General features: G+C 41.7%; 1 non-coding gene across 1 annotated transcript; it reads left to right on the top strand.

Moving 5' to 3' along the window:
- The first annotated feature begins 451 nt into the window (after positions 1-451).
- On the top strand, positions 452-558 carry LOC145096384 (small nucleolar RNA R71). Its single transcript, XR_013703792.1, has one exon. It is a non-coding gene; the product is annotated as a small nucleolar RNA R71 (small nucleolar RNA).
- The last annotated feature ends 16,833 nt before the right edge of the window (positions 559-17,391 follow it).

Below are 17,391 nucleotides of genomic sequence, written 5' to 3' on the forward strand. Positions count from 1 at the left end.
CTCCTTTTCCTTTTTGTATTCTTCATACGGGAGCCATTCCTTCTTTGGTTTCCGCCAATTCTCATCGTATCTATCGCCGCTTGAGTAGAACACTTGCGCCTTCTTGTTTCCATTTTCATCCAAGTCACAATCCTTCGTGAGATGAGGTCCTCTACAGTTCTCACATCCAACTCGAATAGCATGGATTGTTTGATCCATTTTTGTCATCCTTCTATCTAAACTATCGAGCTTAGCCATCATCGCCGCCATGCCATCATTGGCCGAGTTAACTACCCCCCGACTTACTTCATTTCTTGGGTTGTGGTATTCTCTAGAATGCTTAGAGAATTCTTCAATTAATTCCTTGATTACTGGGGGTGCCTTCTTTGTGAGTGGGCCTTCCGAGTCGAGCAATTGCCTTGTGGTAACATTGATTCCATCATAGAAGATGGAGACTTCTTGTTGGCTATTAAGGTCATGGTGTGGGCAATTTCTGAGAAGGCCTTTGTACCTCTCCCACGCCTCATAAAGTGACTCTCCGGGTTGTTGCTCGAAGTTGGAAATGGCTTTCTTCAACTTGGCTATTTTAGAAGGCGGGCAAAAATGGTCTATGAATTCCTCTTTCATCTTAGCCCATGTGGTGACCGACCCGGGGGGAAGTGACTTGAGCCAATCCTTTGCAGCACCCTTGAATGTGACTGGAAGCATACGAAGTAGCTGGGTCTCGCGTGGCACATTTGGTACATTGAAGTAGTCAGCCACATCATTTACTTCATCTAAGTGCTTGTAAGCATCTTCGTGGTCTTTTCCATAGAAGGGAATCTCCTTGAGTTGAGCGAGGATATGGCCCTTTAGCTTGAAAGTAGTAGTAGCGGGAATTGCGGTGTAACGCCTGTGTTTCCGGGCTTGCCATTTTTAGCAATGTAATATTCTAGGTTAACTTTTGTAACCCGTTTTGAAATAATAAGAGTGTATTATTTGAGTATTATGTGTTTTGTGCTTAACTGCTTAATTATGTGGTTTGATTAATTAAGAATAAAAATAAGCGTCAAAATTTACGTGTAAAATAAACTTAATATCTTTGGTTAATGTTGTAGTAGTTGAAACAAGGTTTCCGAATATATATAGAACGCCCAAATCTAACTTCGTATGAGGAAGTTATGATTTATCGAAGTTTCGACTTAGCGGTATGCAGCCTGAAATACTCGATTTGAAATCGAGCGGTTTTTAGCCGAAGCAATCTAAACGAGGATCGAAGGTCTCGTTGTTGGTATCGAAGCGATAAAAAGTTACGCAAGAACGTACGTCAAACGAAGAAGTTATGAATTTATAACGAAAGTTTCTGTCCCGGCCTATTAATAATTAATAATAAAAATAAAGTTAAAATTAGCCGACGGAGTCTAAACGAAAGTTGTAGAGTGTAGTCTCACCTTCGCGTGGATATAAAGAACGTCGAAAACGGAGTTCGTATGAAGAAGATATGAATTTCCGAAGTTTATTAAATATTTTGTATTTAATTTTAATTGGAAAATCCGGCATTATCTGAAGGGGAGTCAGCGATCCGATCCGAAGTACACCCCGCGTACACCGAAGATGTCGACACTCGCAGCAAGTGGCTTCGGATGACGCATGCAGTGACGTTTCGGAAGCAGTACGCCCCGCGTACTCCGAGGCTCCAGCCTCCTATAAATAGGATGCGAGGGCAGCCGATTCTTTTGTTCATTTTCTCTCTTCTCTCTCCCGTTTTGCATCGATTTGCGTGCCAGGGATACCCCAAAGCCCCGGTATTGTTCTCGAGCCCCGAGGCAAGTCCCGAGATCCCGAGATCCCGAGAAGTGCGGTTCCCGAGCCGAAGCTCTGCCCGCGAGAAGTTTGATTTTTGTGGAGATCTTCCAGATATGCTGTGGATTACTACTTCTGCAAGTCCTAGTGCTGTCCGATCATCTTCTGATCAAGTGAGTGTATACTACCTTTCATAAACACGATAATAATACAAGTATGGTTCGAGTGTATTAAGTATATTGTTGTTTATATGTGTGAGTGCGTAGTTACTTTCTTCTAACGCATGATCATGAAGTATTTTATACGAAATACGTGTTATGTGTATAATATGTTGTTATGTGTGTGAATGTATATTCACCCTCTTCCATCTCATAGATCTGAATTGCTTTCTATGAAATACGTGTTATGCGGGTATGCCTCATCTGTTATGTGGAATATATATATTGAATGAAAATGCTATACAGGTTTTAAACTATGTATGAAAATATATATTTTATCTACTAATATGTTGGGTAGAACATGGGTAGATAGTTGGTGTGTAATAAACAGATGAGAGGCCTCGATGTTGTTGTTGTTGATCTAGTTATTCAGCGGAGTATGGATAACGACCACGGACTCTTTCTAGACAGTCCAGTGGAACGCTAGCAGGTTCATAACCTGTAGGTGTTGTGAACGATGTGTTCACCGGTGTACTCTATCCCCCTCATGGTTGCCTTTAGGATATCTATTGTTGAGGAAACCCCTTAGCAGTGATGTCCGTCCCGATGAAAATCCTAGATTAGGTCCCTTGAGATAGATGTTGTTTTAGGGACGTAAAGTGAGGATAACGGGAATGGGTAATCGGGATAGTGATTGGTTGGTGAAATTAAATATAATTTATTTATTGTGGGTTGAAAACCCTATATGCTCACCAGGCTCCCAAGCATGACCCACTCATTTTTATTTGTATTACAGGTAGTGGCGCGAGGGCATAAGATGGTTGAATCATCAAGTTGTTTTATTTACAAGTCTGTATATGTATATATTTGTTGAATGACTTGTAATGTTATCGTTTATGCTTTATGGTCTATATCGGAACATAACACCCCGAGTTTTGATTATATAATGAAAATGCATCTCTTGATGAAATGCTTTGATAAATATTATTTTATCATGTTTTGTTTTGGGAACAAATTCCGCAACTCTTTCAAATCAAAAGGATTTACTCTGAAATTATTTAAAAGCATAAATGAAAATCGGTCTTTTCTGGCCGAGATTTTGGGGATGTCACAGTTGGTATCAGAGCATTAGTTTAAGCGAACTAGGAATTTGTAGGATTTCTAGACTTAAACTTAGAATGCTAAGTGGAAATTGTGAGTTGTGTGTTTGGTGGATTTTAGACACGAGCACTAGTTTAGTTTAGGAAAGTTGCCTAAAATGCTTTTATGTGCTAAATGTTATATGTTGCCATATATGATATTAATTGTTCGGATCTACGGTCTGTTGCCGACCGGATCTGGAAACCTTATGTGTGTAGGATTCTAAGCGTATGCCTACGTTATTAGAACTAGCATGTAAACGTTTCGGAGTAATAAGGATGAATTGAATATCTATCGTGAATGAGGATCTAATTTCACCTTATTCGGTGTGTAGATCAAAAATGGTGAGAACAAGGAGTGGCGTTGGAAATGCGGATGAAAACAGGAATCAACCGCCAGTTATTGAGCAAATACCTATTGTAGCAGCAGCACCAAAACCAATAACAATGGCTGTGGTGCAAGCCATGATTCGGGCTATGCTAGCCGAACAAAGGGAGGAGATGCGACAAATGTTGCATGATAATAGGGACGAACCTATCATACCTATTGAGGAACCCGAATTGATTCCCGAGCAATCGGAGGAAGGGAACAATAGTCGCATTATGAGTCAAGCTGGGACTCAAGGAGAACGAAGGAACGATCCGGAAAGGAGAAACAACAAGGATGGGCGAATGTACAAGAATTTCTTGGGCGCCAAACCGCCAAGTCTTTCTGGAAGCCCAAATCCTGTTGAGATAATGGATTGGATCTCCGAGATGGAGATGGTATTTGAAAGTTGCGACTGTAGCAACAAACAGAAGACCGTCTTTGCAGTTAGACAACTGAAGACTGGAGTCTTGAGTTGGTGGAAGTTGTTGGCAGATACTATGCCACGAGGAGAAGCCCTGAAAATGTCATGGGAGGATTTCTTGGAACAACTAAGGGTGCAGTATTGTTTAGAGATAGATCTGATTGATCTGAACAATGAGTTCCAAAACTTGAAGAAGGGGAAGATGAGCATAGACAACTATGCTACTGCATTTACTGAGAAAATGAAGTTGTTTCTGTACCTAGTGCCAACGGAACTCTCCAAGATTGAGAGGTTTGCTAATGGACTGCCTGCCGACTTTGGTCCGACAGTCAAGATGGCATCTACTCTGAAAACGGCTGTTCGTGCAGCTAAGAATGTGGAGGCCCAGCAGAAGGAAAAGGGTCTGGAAAGGATAGATGTTGGTGAAAAGAGGAAGTTCGATGGAACTTCAGGGTCCAACAACAAAAACAAATTCTCAAATTCTGATTCGAGGGGAAGTGGAGGTGAAGCGAAATGGTGCGACAAATGTAAGAAGAAGCATCATGGAAGATGTGAGGTGGCGAACACATGCTACAAGTGTGGAAAGCCAGGGCACTATGCCAATGAATGTACCCTCACTAAGAAAGTTTGCTATGGTTGTGGTGAGGAGGGACACATGTCGAGGGACTGCCCGAAGAAGAAGGAGGCAGCTAGACCCAACATTCCACCAAAGCCAAAGACGAGAGCATTCCAGATGACACTGGAAGCTGCTAAAGATGAAGCTGATGTCGCTTCAGGTACCTTTCTCGTTAACGAATTGCCTGCCCAAATTTTATTTGATTCTGGAGCCAACTACTCCTTTATATCGCATGAATTTGGTAGAAAGCTAACATTGCTTGTTGTTAGACTAGATGATGCCTTATTAGTCGAAGTTGCTAGTGGCAAGTTTGTACCTATTAGACATCGTATGAAAAACATCTTAATTGATCTGAATGGGAATAAGTTCCATGAGGAATTATTGCCTATCGAACTTAATGGTTTCGACATTGTATTGGGAATGGATTGGCTTAGCGCCAATGACGCCGAAATTTTATGCAAGAAGAAAATAGTCAAAGTAAACCCGCCTGGGAAAGATTCGTTTATGGTGTATGGGGACAAACGCAGAGTGAATTCTGGAATCATTTCATTGATGAAAGCCAGAAAATGTTTGACCAAGGGGTGTACATCATATCTAGCATTCGTGATTGATGCTAAGAAGGAAAAGAAGGTGATGCAGAATATTCCAGTTGTGTGTGATTATCCGAAAGTATTTCCCGAAGATCTTCCTGGATTACCGCCTGATCGACAAGTGGAATTCCGTATTGACTTGTTGCCAGGAACAATGCCAATTGCGAAAGCACCTTATCGATTAGCACCGACGGATATGAAGGAGCTAATGATGCAACTTCAGGAGTTATTGGACAAAGGTTTCATTAGACCTAGTTCATCACCCTGGGGAGCTCCGGTGTTATTTGTAAAGAAGAAAGATGGAAGTATGAGAATGTGCATTGATTATAGAGAGCTGAACAAGGAAACAATAAAGAATAGATATCCGTTTCCAAGAATTGATGACCTGTTTGATCAATTGCAAGGTTCGAGCTATTTCTCGAAGATTGATCTAAGGTCAGGATATCATCAGCTAAAAGTAAGAGAGCAAGATATCGAGAAGACTGCATTCAGAACTAGATATGGACACTACGAGTTCTTGGTTATGTCGTTTGGACTAACCAATGCTCCGGCAGCATTCATGGATTTAATGAACAGAGTTTGTAATCCGTTCCTAGATAAATCTGTGATAGTGTTCATAGATGACATTCTGATTTACTCGAAAAGCCAGGAGGAGCATGGCAGACACTTGCGAGAAGTGTTGGAAGTTTTGAAGAAGGAGAAATTGTATGCTAAGTTCTCCAAATGTGATTTTTGGATTCGTGAAGTCCAATTCTTGGGTCACGTGGTCAACCAAGAAGGGATAATGGTTGATCCAGCAAAGATTGAAGCTGTGATGAAGTGGGAACAACCGAAAAGTCCTACGGAGATTCGAAGCTTTTTAGGATTAGCCGAATATTACCGAAGGTTTATCCAAGGCTTTTCTTCGATTGCTACTCCATTGACAGCTTTGACCCACAAAGGAGCTACTTATGCTTGGAGTGATAAGCATAAAGAAGCATTCGAGAAGCTAAAGAAGAAACTATGCGAGGCACCGATACTTTCTCTACCCGATGGAGTTGAAGACTTTGCCATTTATAGCGATGCGTATGGGGTTGGATTGGGTTGTGTTTTGACCCAAAGAGAAAAGGTGATAGCATATGCGACTCGACAGCTGAAAGAGCATGAAAAGAACTACCCGACTCATGATTTGGAGTTGGCAGCGGTAGTTTTCGCTCTGAAAATATGGAGGCATTACCTATATGGCACGAAGTGCAAACTTTTCACTGATCATAAGAGTCTCCAATATCTCTTTAATCATAAGGAATTGAATATGAGGCAACGACGCTGGCTAGAATTACTTAAAGACTACGACTGCGAGATACTTTACCACCCCGGTAAAGCTAATGTTGTTGCTGATGCTCTCAGTCGGAAATTCAATCTTGAAAGAAAAAGGCTAAGAGCGTTGAGAATTGAAGTTGTCTCGACTATTGTGGAAAGTATAAAGAAAGCTGAAGATGAAGCTTCTGAGAAGAATGACCGAAAGGAGGAACGTTTGGGCAAAACGTTGGTATTCGGTGTAAACAGTCACGGATCGAAGGTGTTCCAAGATCGGATTTGGGTACCTAAGTCCGGAGGAATTAGAGATCTTCTGATGGAAGAAGCTCACAAGACCATGTACTCAATTCATCCGGGTAGCACTAAAATGTATAGGGACCTGAAACCCTACTACTGGTGGCCGACGATGAAGCTTGATGTTGCAAAGTATGTGGCTGAGTGTGTGACTTGTGCGAGATTAAAGACACAACATCAGAAACTGTACGGGAGTTTAGAACCTTTGCCTGTGCCAATGGGTAAGTGGGAAGACATTGCTATGAATTCTGTCACTAAACTGCCCAGAACAAAGAATGGTCACGACATGATTTGGGTAGTCGTTGATCGATTCACTAAGAGTGCAGATTTCATAGCGGCCAAGGAGAAATGGTCTATGGAGAAGCTTGCGAATTCTTACGTGAAGGAAATTGTGAGGCTTCACGGTGTTCCGTTAACGATTGTGTCGGATCATGATAGCCGTTTCACCTCACGATTTTGGAAAAGTCTACAAGACGAATTGGGTACCAAGTTATGTTTAAGTATAGCTTACCATCCGCAGACTGATGGTCAGACTGAAAGAACGATACAAACACTTGAAGAAATGCTGAGAGCATGTACCTTGGAATTCCTAGGTAATTGGGATGAACATTTACCATTGGTAGAATTTTCCTACAATAATAGTTTCCACTCGAGCATTAAGATGGCACCTTACCAAGCTTTGTATGGACAGAAGTGTCGTACGCCGTCTTGTTGGCTTGAGGCTGGGGAAAAGCAGTTTATGGGACCGGAGTTGGTCATCAAACTGCTAAAAAGTTGAAAATAATTAGGGAAAGAATGTTAGCAGCTCAGGATCGTCAAAAGAGCTATGCTGACAAAAAGCGAAGACCAATGACTTTTGAAATTGGAGATTCGGTTTTGCTTAAAGTCTCGCCGTGGAAGGGACTTATAAGATTTGGTAAAAAGGGAAAGTTGAGTCCAAGGTTTATTGGACCGTTTAAAGTTCTTCATAGGGTTGGGAACCAAGCTTACAAGCTCGAACTACCAAAAGAACTGAATGGAATTCATAACACTTTTCATGTGTGTTATTTGAGGAAGTTCACGGGAGAAGTTCCCGAAATAATTCCAATTTATGAATTGAGAATTGATGAGAACAAAAGGTTGATTGAGGAACCAGAGGCAATTGTTGACCGAAAGACTAAGAAATTGCGACGCAAGATGGTTGGGTTAGTGCTTGTCCGATGGAAACACACGAATGGGCTGAATCTCACCTGGGAGACGGAGAGTGACATGATGGGTCGCTATCCGCATTTGTTTGTTGATGTGTGATTCCGGGGACGGAATCATTCTAAGGTGGAGGGAATTGTAACGCTTGTGTTTCCGGGCTTGCCATTTTTAGCAATGTAATAGTCTAGGTTAACCTTTGTAACCCGTTTTGAAATAATAAGAGTGTATTATTTGAGTATTATGTGTTTTGTGCTTAATTGCTTAATTATGTGGTTTGATTAATTAAGAATAAAAATAAGCATCAAAATTTAAGTGTAAAATAAACTTAATATCTTTGGTTAATGTTGTAGTAGTTGAAACGAGGTTTCCGAATATATATAGAACGCCCAAATCTGACTTCGTATGAGGAAGTTATGATTTATCGAAGTTTCGACTTAGCGGTATGCAGCCTGAAATACTCGATTTGAGATCGAGCGGTTTTTAACCGAAGCAATCTAAACGAGGATCGAAGGTCTCGTTGTTGGTATCGAAGCGATAAAAAGTTAGGCGAGAACGGACGTCAAACGAAGAAGTTATGAATTTATAACGAAAGTTTCTGTCCCGGCCTATTAATAATTAATAATAAAAATAAAGTTAAAATTAGCCGACGGAGTCTAAACGAAAGTTGTAGAGCGTAGTCTCTCCTTCGCGTGGATATAAAGAACGTCGAAAACGGAGTTCGTATGAAGAAGATATGAATTTCCGAAGTTTATTAAACATTTTGCATTTAATTTTAATTGGAAAATCCGGCATTATCCGAAGGGGAGTCAGCGATCCGATCCGAAGTACGCCCCGCGTACTCGTGTACGCCCTGCGTACACTGAAGATGTCGACACTCGCAGCAAATGGCTTCGGATGACGCATGCAGTGATGTTTCGGAAGCAATACGCCCCGCGTACTCCGAAGCTCCAGCCTCCTATAAATAGGATGCGAGGGCAGCCGGTTCTTTTGTTCATTTTCTCTCTTCTCTCTCCCGTTTTGCATCGATTTGCGTGCCAGAGTGTAACGCCCGGGTTTCAGGGCTAAGCATTTTTGTCAATGTAATAGTCTAGGTCAACTCTTGTAACTCTTTTTGAAGTAATAAAGATGAAATATTTGAGTATTATGTGAATTATGTGTGTTTATGTGTTTATTATTTAATTATAAATGTATAATTAATAAAAAATAAAAATGAACGTCAAAATTAAAGTGTGAGATAATCCCGATATCTCTACATAAAGTTGTAGATTATGTCTCAAGGTTTCCGTGCATATAAGGAACGCCGAAATCCGAGTTATAACGAAGAAGTTATGACCCGTCGAAGTTTCGCGACAGAACCGGCACGATACCGGGAAGCGTAAATAGTGAATTTACGATAGAGCGAGATTTAGCCTTAGCGCTCTAAACGAAGGTCGTAGAATATGTTAAACTAAGAACATCGATAAAAAGAACACCCAAATCTGACTTTGTATGAGGAAGTTATGATTTTTCTAAGATTTAGCATAACAGTGCACAGCCCGAAATCTGAATTTTAGATTGGTCGATTTTTAGCCGACGGGATCTAAATGAAAGTTGTAGTACTCGTAAATACCAACGCGTGGATATAAAGAACGTCGATAATAGAGCTTGTATGCGAAAGATATGGACGAAGCTTAGTCCCTACTTTTCGAGCGCGGTGAATTCGATACAGTTTTGTAAATCCGAGATAGAATGAGAATTAGCCAACGAGGTCTAAATGAGAGTTAAAGATCTCGTTAATAGGAACTCAACGGTAAAAAGACAGACAAAAACGGAACTCGTATGCGAAAGTTATGGACGAAGCTTAGTCTCTACTTTTCGAGCGCGGCGAATTCGATACAGTTTTGTAAATCCGAGATAGAATGAGAATTAGCTAACGAGGTCTAAATGAAAGTTGAAGATCTCATTAATAGGAACTCAACGGTAAAAAGACAGACAAAAACGGAGCTCGTATGCAAAAGTTACGGACGAAGCTTAGAGACTACTTTACTATAAAACTCCTATAAATACAAGGGTGAACTCCTCATATTTTCTTCACACCATAAGCCTCTCTTTCTCTCTCTAACTTCTCTCTAGCCTCCCTAAACCCCTCCAAAGTCTAGGGAACCTCCCTATCACGAGAAGAAAGCCCCGGAGCGCCCGACGGCTCCGAGAAGAAAAGCTTTCGGCTTGGAAACGCTGCTCCAGCGAAGCCCGGTTTTTAATAAAAACCCATTGTAAGTGAGTTACGCCTATACTATATTTAATATAGCTTTTATTTAATTATAGTAACATTATTAGGACCTTAAAATAATTATTTGGGCTATTATTATGAGTTATATTGAGTGTTATTTAACGCTTATATAATAGTAATAATAGCTAGACTATTAATTAGTCGCGATTAACGTTAAAACTAAACTCTAGTGGTATTAATACAAGGTTTTGGTCAAGGAAAAATTGTTTTAAGAAGTAACGAAGAGCTGTCCAAGTGCCGAGTCACCACCTTACCAGGTGAGTGCATAGTTACTTTCAGCTTACACATAGATATGAAGTATTTTATATAAATTACGTGCTATGTGTGCATATTACCTGAATACTTGCTATCTATGCTAGATGAACATTTTTATACATGTTTTCAAATATTTAAACTGTATATTTATTTTATATCTACAAAAATGTTGGGGTAAAACATGGGTAGATGTATTAGTTGCTGTGTGATAAAATGAAATAATGAGAGGCCTCGTTATAGATGTTATTGATGATCTAGTCATCTAGCGGAGTATAGATGACGACCACGGACTATTCTAGACAGTCCAGTGGAACACTAGCAGGCTCGCAACCTGTAGGTGTTTATTCGAACTGTGTGTTTATTTGAACTGTGTGCTCACCAGATGTACTCCATCCCCCACATGGTTGCCTTAAGGACATTTATTTTTGAGGAATCCCCTTAGCAGTAGTGTCCGTCCCGATGATAATCCTTAGGATAGGTCCCTTATGATAGATGCTTAGGGACGTAATGTGAGGATAACGGGAACGGGTAATCGGGTTTGTTTAATTTAATGAAGTTAATAAACTTATTTATTGTGGGTTGAAAACCCTATGTGCTCACCAGGCTCCCAAGCCTGACCCACTCAGTTTTATGTATTACAGGTAGTGGCGCTTGAGCATAGATATGATGTTGGACGAGGGATTACGGATATAGGCCTGTAGATATGAAATAATGTAGTAAGGCTTATATTGTACTGTTTATGCTTTTGATCTGTACGAACATGACATCCCAAGTCTTTTAATGAAATACATTTCTATGGAATTGCTTTTGATAAATCTTTATCATATTTTGTTTTGGGACAAATTCCACAACACTTTCATTTAAAATGTTACTCTGATTTTTAAACAAAGCATAAACAAACCGGTCTTTTCTGCCCGTGATTTTGGGGATGTCACAGTTGGTACCAGAGCATTAGTTTAAGCGAACTAGGAATATGGATTTATTTCTAGACTTAAACTTAGAATGCTAAGCGATGATTGTGAGGTGTGAGCACTAGCTTATTTTAGGAATGATGCCTAAATTGCTTTTATGTGCTAAATGCTTTATGCCCAATATGCTGTTAATTGTTCGGATCTATGGTCTGTTGCCGACCGGATCTGGAAACCTTATGTGTTTAGGATTCTAAACGTACGAGTACGATATTAGAACTAGCATATAAATGTTTCAGAGTGATAAGGATGATTTAAACGTCAATCCTAAGTAAAGGTCTAGATTCACCTCATTCGATGTATAGATCAAGATGGTAAGAACACGTAGCGGGAACGTGAATGCAAATGGGAACCGAGATCAGCCCCCAGTGATTGAGCAAATACCGGTTGTGGTAGCCGCTGCTGAGCCAATAACAATAGCCGGAGTGCAAGCGATGATCCAAGCGATGTTGGATTGTCAAATGGAGGAAACTAGACGTTTGCTCCAGCAAAATCGTGAGGAAGCCACTATTCAGATCGAACAACCCGAGTTGAACGAAGGGCAGACTGAGGAAGGAGACTACAGTGGAACTGTTGGTCAAGTCAACCCACCAATAGTTCAACAAAATAACCAAGATGACGGATTCGAGAGAAATGGATGCAAGTACAAGGATTTTCAGACTTGCAAGCCATCGACTTTCATGGGAAAGGAAGATCCAATCGGAGTCATGGATTGGATCTCGGAAATGGAGTTAGCTTTCATGACGTGCGGTTGCAGAGGAAAGCTACATACCACGTTTGCAGTGCGTCAGTTTCGAGGAGGCGCTGTATGTTGGTGGAATACCTTGGGGAAGACTTTAAGCCCCAACAAGCCCCTGCAACTGACATGGGTAGAATTTCTGGTGCAATTCAAACGAAAGTACTGCTCAGCTCAAAACCTGCTCGAGCTAGAGAACCAGTTTCTAACCCTGAAGAAGGGAAGCATGTCAATCGATGAATACACGAACAACTTCACAGAAAAGATGGAGTTTGCCTTGCGTCTTGTTCCGGATGAGCTGACAAAAATTGATAAGTACGCAAAGGGATTACCATGGGAGTACGCGGTGCCAGTGCGTCAGGCACCTACTTTGGAGGCAGCTATCTGGGCTGCCAAGTCTGTGGAGGATATGATTAAGGGAAGAGCTGCCAGCAAAGTCGAGGTTGGCGAGAAGAGGAAATTTGAAGGGTCTGCTAAACCCAACAAAAAGAAGAGCAAGTTCGGTTCAAGGAAGTTCGGGGGAGGAAATGAATTTAAATGGTGCGAGAAGTGCAAGAAGAAGCACTCGGGAAAATGTGGCGAGGAAGTAACATGCTACAAGTGTGGGAAAACGAGGCACTATGCGAATGAGTGCACCACCAACAAGAGGGTGTGCTACGAGTGTCGTGAAGAAGGGCATATTGCTAAGGATTTCCCAAAGAAGAAAGATGCGGGAAGACCCAACATACCACCGAAGCCGAAGGCGAGAGCCTTCCAGATGACGCTCGAGGCTGCGAAGGAGGCAGCAGACGTCGCTTCAGGTACCTTTCTTGTAAATGGTTTGCCTGCAAATATACTATTTGATTCCGGAGCCAACTACTCTTTTGTGTCGCATAAATTTGGTGGGAAATTAGCATTGCCTGTAGAAAAATTTTATAATGCCCTGATTATAGAAGTTGCCAGTGGCAAATTCGTACCTGTTAGTAATCGTATTAGGAACATCGTCATTGACCTAAACGGAAACGAATTCCACAAAGAGCTATTACCCATAGAGTTAAGCGGTTTCGACATCGTTTTGGGTATGGATTGGCTTAGCGCCAACGATGCTGAGATTCAATGCCGAAAGAAGATAGTAAGGGTGAACCCACTCGGAAAGGAATCATTTATGGTGTATGGGGACAAACGCAGAGTAAATTCTGGAATCATATCCCTGATGAAAGCCAGGAAATGTTTGTCCAAGGTATGTGCATCATACTTGGCATTCGTAATCGATGCTAAGAAGGAGAAGAAAGAGGTGCAGAATATACCGGTTGTGTGTGATTATCCGGAAGTCTTTCCCGAAGATCTTCCCGGATTACCACCTGATAGACAAGTAGAGTTCCGAATAGACTTGTTACCAGGGACGACACCAATAGCGAAAGCACCTTACCGATTAGCACCGACGGAGATGAAGGAGCTTATGATGCAACTTCAGGAGCTGTTGGACAACGGTTTCATTCGACCTAGTTCATCACCCTGGGGAGCTCCGGTGTTATTCGTGAAGAAGAAGGACGGAAGCATGAGAATGTGTATAGACTACCGAGAGCTGAACAAGGCAACGGTGAAGAACAAGTATCCATTGCCGAGGATTGACGACCTATTCGATCAGCTGCAAGGTTCGAGCTACTTCTCAAAAATCGATCTTAGGTCGGGATATCATCAGCTGAAAGTGAGAGATCAGGATATCGAGAAGACTGCGTTCAGAACGAGATACGGACACTACGAGTTCTTGGTTATGTCGTTTGGACTAACCAATGCTCCAGCAGCATTCATGGATTTGATGAATAGGGTTTGTAAACCATTCCTCGATAAATCCGTGATAGTGTTCATCGACGACATTCTCATCTACTCGAAAAGCCAGGAGGAGCATGGCAAGCATCTACGAGAAGTGTTGGAAGTATTAAAGAAGGAGAAGCTTTACGCTAAGTTCTCCAAATGCGACTTTTGGATACAAGAGGTCCAGTTCTTGGGTCACGTGGTTAACCAGGAAGGGATAATGGTTGATCCCGTAAAGATCGAGGCTGTAATGAAGTGGGAACGTCCAAAGAGTCCCACGGAGATCCGAAGCTTTCTAGGATTAGCCGGATATTATCGACGATTTATCCAAGGCTTTTCTTCGATAGCTGCTCCATTAACAGTGTTGACCCACAAAGGAGCTACGTATACGTGGAGTGAGAAGCACGATGAGGCATTCGAGAAGCTAAAGAAGAAGTTATGTGAAGCACCGATACTTTCTCTACCCGATGGAGTTGAGGATTTCGCGGTTTATAGTGATGCATCTGGAGTCGGGTTGGGTTGTGTTTTGACCCAAAGAGAAAAGGTGATAGCATACGCATCTCGACAATTGAAAGAGCACGAAAAGAACTACCCCACTCATGATCTGGAGTTGGCAACGGTAGTTTTTGCCTTAAAGATATGGAGGCATTACCTCTACGGCACGAAGTGCAAGCTCTTCACTGATCATAAGAGTCTCCAGTATCTCTTTAATCAAAAGGAGTTGAACATGAGGCAACGACGCTCGCTAGAACTTCTTAAGGACTACGACTGTGAGATACTTTACCACCCAGGTAAAGCAAATATTGTTGCTGATGCTCTCAGTCGGAAAGTCAATCTTGAAAGGAAAAGGCCAAGAGCGTTAAGAATTGAAGTCGTCTCGACGATTGTGGAAAGTATCGGGAAAGCTCAAGAAGAAGCTTTAGAGAAAAATGACCGAAAGGAAGAACGTTTGGGAAGAACATTAGTGTTCGGTACAAACAGTCGAGGACTGAAGGTATTCCAAGATCGAATTTGGGTACCTAAGACGGGAGGAATAAGAGATCTTCTGGTGGAAGAAGCACACAAGACCATGTACTCGATTCATCCCGGTAGCACTAAAATGTATAGGGACCTAAAACCCTACTACTGGTGGCCGACGATGAAGCTCGATGTTGCGAAGTATGTGGCCGAGTGCGTAACATGTGCGAGGGTTAAGGCACAACATCAGAAACCGTATGGGATTTTAGAACCTTTACCTGTACCCATGGGTAAATGGGAAGACATCACCATGGATTTTGTGACAAAACTGCCCAGGACGAAGAACGGTCACGATATGATTTGGGTAGTTGTGGATCGTTTCACCAAGAGTGCACACTTCATAGCAGCCAACGAGAAGTGGTCTATGGATAAGCTTGCAAATGCTTACGTGAAGGAAATTGTAAGACTTCACGGTGTCCCTCTTACGATTGTATCATATCGTGATAGTCGTTTCACATCGAGGTTTTGGAGGAGTCTACAAGAGGAGTTGGGTACAAAGTTGTGTTTGAGTACTGCTTACCATCCGCAAACCGATGGTTAGAGCGAAAGAACGATTCAGACGTTGGAAGATATGCTGAGAGCATGTACCCTCGAATTCCAAGGAAATTGGGACGAGCACTTACCTCTGGTAGAATTCTCCTACAACAATAGTTTTCACTCGAGCATCAAGATGGCTCCTTATCAAGCCTTGTATGGGCAGAAGTGTCGTACGCCGTCTTGTTGGCTTGAAGCCGGAGAGAAGCAGTTTATGGTCCCCGAGATAGTCCATGAGACTGCTGAGAAGTTGAAGGTGATTAGGGAAAGAATGTTAGCAGCTCAGGATCGTCAGAAGAGCTATGCTGACAAGAAAAGACGACCGATGACCTTCGAAGTTGGGGATTCCGTTTTGCTTAAAGTCTCACCGTGGAAGGGACTTATACGATTTGGGAAACGAGGAAAGTTGAGTCCAAGGTTTATTGGACCATTCAAAGTTCTTCAGAAGATTGGGAACCAAGCTTACAAGCTGGAATTGCCCGAAGAACTCGATGGTATTCATAACACCTTCCATGTGTGTTATTTGAGGAAATTCACGGGAGATGTTCCCGACATAATTCCAATCTCAGAGTTAAGGATGGATGAGAACAAAAGGCTGATCGAGGAGCCTGAGGCAATTGTTAACCGTAAGACTAAGAAGTTACGACGCAAGATGGTCGACTTGGTGCTAGTCCGATGGAAACATTCGAATGGGCTGAATCTCACTTGGGAAACAGAGGATGACATGATGAGTCGCTATCCACATTTGTTTGCTGATGCATGATTCCAGGACGGAATCATCCTAAGGGGGAGAGAATTGTAACGCCCGGGTTTCAGGGCTAAGCATTTTTGTCAATGTAATAGTCTAGGTCAACTCTTGTAACTCTTTTTGAAGTAATAAAGATGAAATATTTGAGTATTATGTGAATTATGTGTGTTTATGTGTTTATTATTTAATTATAAATGTATAATTAATAAAAAATAAAAATGAACGTCAAAATTAAAGTGTGAGGTAATCCTGATATCTCTACATAAAGTTGTAGATTATGTCTCAAGGTTTCCATGCATATAAGGAACGCCGAAATCCGAGTTATAACGAAGAAGTTATGACCCGTCGAAATTTCGCGACAGAACCGGCACGATACCGGGAAGCGTAAATAGTGAATTTACGATAGAGCGAGATTTAGCCTTAGCGCTCTAAACGAAAGTCGTAGAATATGTTAAACTAAGAACATCGATAAAAAGAACGCCCAAATCTGACTTCGTATGAGGAAGTTATGATTTTTCTAAGATTTAGCATAGCAGTGCACAGCCCGAAATCTGAATTTTAGATCGGTCGATTTTTAGCCGACGGGATCTAAATGAAAGTTGTAGTACTCGTAAATACCAATGCGTGGATATAAATAACGTCGATAATAGAGCTCGTATGCGAAAGATATGGACGAAGCTTAGTCCTTACTTTTCGAGCGCGGCGAATTAGATACAGTTTTGTAAATCCGAGATAGAATGAGAATTAGCCAACGAGGTCTAAATGAGAGTTAAATATCTCATTAATAGGAACTCAACGGTAAAAAGACAGACAAAAATGGAACTCGTATGCGAAAGTTATGGACGAAGCTTAGTCTCTACTTTTCGAGCGCGGCGAATTCGATACAGTTTTGTAAATCCGAGATAGAATGAGAATTAGCTAACGAGGTCTAAATGAAAGTTGAAGATCTCATTAATAGGAACTCAACGGTAAAAAGACAGACAAAAACGGAGCTCGTATGCAAAAGTTACGGACGAAGCTTAGAGACTACTTTACTATAAAACTCCTATAAATACAAGGGTGAACTCCTCATATTTTCTTCACACCATAAGCCTCTCTTTCTCTCTCTAACTTCTCTCTAGCCTCCCTAAACCCCTCCCAAGTCTAGGGAACCTCCCTATCACGAGAAGAAAGCCTCGGAGCGCCCGACGGCTCCGAGAAGAAAAGCTTTCGGCTCGGAAACGCTGCTCCAACGAAGCCC

Source organism: Lactuca serriola, chromosome 3 (assembly GCF_051521515.1).
Source record: "Lactuca serriola cultivar US96UC23 chromosome 3, Lser_US96UC23_V15, whole genome shotgun sequence".
Lineage (NCBI taxonomy): Eukaryota > Viridiplantae > Streptophyta > Magnoliopsida > Asterales > Asteraceae > Lactuca > Lactuca serriola.